Source organism: Phacochoerus africanus, chromosome 1, assembly GCF_016906955.1.
Source record: "Phacochoerus africanus isolate WHEZ1 chromosome 1, ROS_Pafr_v1, whole genome shotgun sequence".
NCBI classification, from domain to species: Eukaryota; Metazoa; Chordata; class Mammalia; order Artiodactyla; family Suidae; genus Phacochoerus; species Phacochoerus africanus.
In genome coordinates, this window is record NC_062544.1 from 241,257,152 (window position 1) to 241,261,894 (window position 4,743).

At 36.3% G+C, this 4,743-nt stretch overlaps 1 pseudogene; it reads right to left on the minus strand.

The window, feature by feature from the left end:
• Nucleotides 1-3,439: 3,439 nt before the first annotated feature.
• Nucleotides 3,440-4,431, minus strand: LOC125111187 (olfactory receptor 5K1-like; annotated as a pseudogene).
• Between the last annotated feature and the right edge of the window lie 312 nt (nt 4,432-4,743).

Here is a 4,743-nt window from a genome sequence, read left to right on the forward strand (position 1 = left end):
CAATAAAGTTAAATCACCATTTGTTTAAATCAGTGGGCATTACTTCTATTCATATGAATATGCATATACTGTTCATAGCTATACCTTGTACTATGATTCATCTGTTTATCCTTATTCAAAAAAAAACTCCCCTTAGGTTAATTAGGCTTCTTTCTACCATTATGGCTCAAATGTTTGCCAGAAATATAAATATTTGTTTATTTACTTCTGTGTTTTTGGAATAAATTTGACATATTATGTAAGTTTAAGATGCACAGTGCATTATTAGATAATTTATATATTGTATATGATTGCCATTATAACATCTTATGAAGTTCATATTCATTACTTTAAGAGAGGGACACTAGTGCACAACAATGTCAATCTCACATTCATTTTTTTCCTCTGAACCTACATATGCAACTCCAGAAAGATTAGATTGAGAAAGCCTGTTTTGAGGACTGTTCCAAAGTAAACACATTTTTTTTTGTATAAAAGTAGATTTGGGAAGCATTTGTAATGATCTAAAAGCTATTATTATCCTAGAAATAAGGTTTAAGTGAATGGGGGACAAAAAAGAAAAGTTCGAGGGAATAATGGGTGTTTACTGAGATGGGGCGCTGTGACTTAATTTGGCAGTTTGTCCTGGGTATGGGATAGGGAGACAATCAAATGTCCATAGAAGTTTGTAGATCTATGGGCAAAGAGACCTTCTAGAGGGACCCTTGAACAATTTCAAAATCCTGTGATGTAGCCATACAGTGGGTCATCAGGAGTGCGAAAGTAAACCCTTCAATTTTCCTTCTGCTAGGTGCTGGGATATAGTGGTTATGAAAATACCAGTTTTTCTATCTTCCTAAATACCCTGGAGGCGGAGGTCAGGAGAATTTACTCAGAAATTAGCAGAGAAATAAAGAGCAAGAGAGACAGAGCCAGTAGACTTTAAGCCTTATAAACTTGATGCATAGATGATTCATCTGAAACATGCTTTCCTGTTTAGCCTGGGGACCAGACATGAATGCAGAAACCAAAACTGATGGTGCTGTGAAGAGATATCAAGAAAGTCAGAGAATCAAACATCTTAGAAGACCACCTCAGGGGCACTTGTCTTCAATGCCTTTTCAGGCAAGTAACTACACAGCCAAGATTGTGTGGCTGCAGCAAGAAAGAATAGGGTGGGGGTGAGCGAATCCTCAACTGATGGGGTTTAAATTTGGAACAACCAAGGAAATCTTGACATGTTCTGATTATATGGGATGAGCTAAGTTAGATTGGGTGGATGTTACACACATATGCTAAGTGGTTATAATTTTGTATTCATTGAGTTAGGGAATTGGAATTACTCTACCTGCATTCCTACTGCTTTTCTAAATAGGCAAAACATGTTGATTTTCCATGTAAAGTTGGCCTTGTGTGGATGTTTAGCCTGGATTATAGCTATAACCTCACAGCTGCCTTCTGGGAATTTAGATGTGACCTCAGAGCATCAAGAGAAGAGGTGGAGGGGGGGATTTTTTTGTTTTTACTTGATAAAGGTCCTTCTTGGTCCAGAAGTTAGGCGTTAAAATCATGACAATGTTCTGTCATCTATGAAGATGGAAAACCTTGTATATATCCCATTAGGTACAACAGTGCTTCCACAGGGCGGGCTCTCAATAGATCTGTGTTGAGTAAATAACTGGAATGTAATCCTTTCTTTATGTCATATTAAGATCATGTAGGTCTACCTACATTCCACAACCTCAGGTTTTGCAATAATGAAAGGTACAACTTACTCAGATAAGCCCAATCCACAGTTCAACAAGCATAACTTTCTTCATGTCTACATATAATCTAATAGTGTCCCCATCGCTGAGCCCCCTCCTCACCTCTCAGGTATATGGCTAGAGAGGTCTAGCCTAGCTCACTGACAACAATCTCTTCAAATCCCAAATGAGGCTTGACTGCTTGTTTGGAACTTTATGTTATGGGATATTTATGCATGTACATCTGTAAATAAATAAATGTGAAGATAACTATTCTTGAAAAATTGACATTCCATCTTGAATTATTCAACACCATAAGAACGCCAACTTAGAAATATAATATTCACTTTTATTTTGCTCCTTTACTTCCTTACTACATCTATTCTAATTTCAGTGTCCCTCAAATGTTATTAAAAGTGATTACTCAAAATTCACTTGCCTCAGCTCTGACACTCGTGGTTGTAAGTGATTTCATGTGTTGAAGATTCATATACACTTAAACCCACTTAGTTTAACTGGAGTGCTCTGGCTCCAATCTAGTATCATGGGCTGTTAATGGTTAAGAGAGTTGTCCTTGTACCTGCTAATTTGTTATTTTTCTTTCTTTTTTCTCAGTCAGACATTTTCTTTTTTATTTTAATGCCAAACAAAGCAACTTTACATTTATTTATTTTTTGTTTGTTTTAACCATTTATTTACACAAATATATATGTATACTTTTTTTCTGCTGTACAGCATGATGACCCAGTTACACTTACATATATACATTCTTTTTTGTCACATTACGTGTTCCATCATAAGTGACTAGACAGAGTTCTCAGTGCTTCACAGCAGGATCCCATTGCTAATCCATCCCTAAGGCAATATTCTGTATCCTTTTACCCCAAGTTCCCAGTCAGACATTTTTTAAATTCCATTTTACTTTTCCTTTAGGGCAGCTTCATTGTAAAAAGCTAAATCCCTGAGTTATTTTAGTGACTGCTCAGTAGGTTTATTCCATTACATCCAACTTTCTGAAATCAAATCTGAATTTGTTCATTCCATATATTGCCCCAATAGTATGTACATTCTCACTTAGTGTTATACCATGATCAGATGCCTAGATTATAGTGTTCTGGATTGTTTCTATTTCTTTCTTTCTTCCTTCCTTTCTCTCTCCCTCCTTTGTTTCTTTTTTTTCTTTCTTACTTTCTCTCATTTCCTTTCTTTCATTTCTGTCTTTCCTTCCTTCCTTTTTTCCTTTCTTTCCTTCCTTCTTCCCTCCCTCCCTCCTTCCTCCCTTTGCCTTTCTTTCTTTCTCTTTCATTCATTCTTTCATTCCTTCCTTCCATCCTTCCACCCATCATTCCTTCCTTCCTTTTGTCAATATAACTATCCACAAAACAGAACAGACTCAAAGACAGAGAGAACAGACTGGTGGATGTCAGTCTGACAATGTGAACACTTTTTTGCAGTTTTACTGAGATATAACTTTTGCTTTTCTTTGAGTGCTGTTAATCCCTGATGCTGACCTAATCCATGATCTTTGCAACATGCTGTATTGTTTTTTGAATTAATTCAAAATTTGATTTTGATTTTTTTTATTTTCAATTAAAACTTGGTACAGTTTACTCCTTCCTGTATATTTTCTCCCTTGCATATTGCTGCTTAAATTGATTGCATTATGATATATTTTAATATTTTACCTTCAGTTTGTGCATTTTCTCTGTGTAATTTCACTTGGAAGTTTTTCCTGCATTTAAAATATTAAGCCACGGTCTCAAACATTTTTTAGATTTGTTTTCCTTCAGAATTTTTCTCAAGACAATTACTACTTCCTTATCTCTCAGGCCATAAATAGAAGGATTTAGTGAAGGAACTCCTTCTGTAAACAAAATAGCAGCTGCTGTATTTTATCCCCTTTGTAAAGCAAATGTGATCTAATGTACATGAAAAAAGATCTATACAATAATGAAACTGATAGAAAGTGGGATGCACAGGTAGAAAAGGCTATGATCCTTCCCTCTTTGGATTTCATTTTGAAAATAGTAAAGATAATATAGTGATAAGATATTAAGACAGTAATAGTCTACCTATTATGAAGACTTGAACTAAGCCTGAAGATCCAAATAGTACCAGTTCATTGACATAAGGGACAACACAAAAGAGCCTGTACAAAGGAAGAACATCACAGTAAAAGTGGTTGATGTGAGTAGAGCCACAGAAACGTAAGTGAAATTGAAGCCCAGCATGAATCATGGAATGCAGGTTTCCAGCTATGTAGGCTGCTGTGGTCATCTGAACACAGAGTTTCTTTGACATCATGGTGTGGTACTGCAGTGGGTTGCAGATGGCCACATAGCGATCATAGGGTATTGCTGCCAGAAGGAAGTAGTCTGCAGTTTCTATAGTGCAAAGGAAATAAAAATGGGCCATGCATTCATAGAGGGAAACCATTCTGTTTTCAGAAAAGCAGTTCCCTATCATCTTAGGAATAATGCAGTGGCACAGCAAGAATCCAGAAGAATGCAAGATTGCCCAGAAAGATGCACACTGGAGTGTGCACATGATGCTCTTTTGAAATCATTATCACCAGACAGAGATTCCCCAAAAGGGTGATCAGATAGATGGCAAAGAACACCACAAACAGAGAGGTCTTCAGCTCTGGGAGATCTGTAAATCCTGTGAGGATAAATTTTTGGTTTATGGTATGATTTTCTTTAACCATTCCTGATTTCTCTGTTGAAAACAATTGTGGATAAATGAGGTAATACTTTTTAACATATCCTGTTCAACTCTGAGCTCTCCCTGGCCCAGACAACTAGGAACATATTCCACAGTGTTTTCCAAAGTCAAATAGATTTTGGTGCCTGCCCATTTCTAGGGGAGTATCAATCTCCAGGAGCTCTTACTTTGTAAGCTAGTTATTTACATTTTCCCAGCATATTTTCAAGAAAAACTTTGAATAAGATGCACAAAGATGGCTTTTGAGGTCTTAAAAGGAATATTCAGTGAAAAAGACTTATCTATGATTCATAAT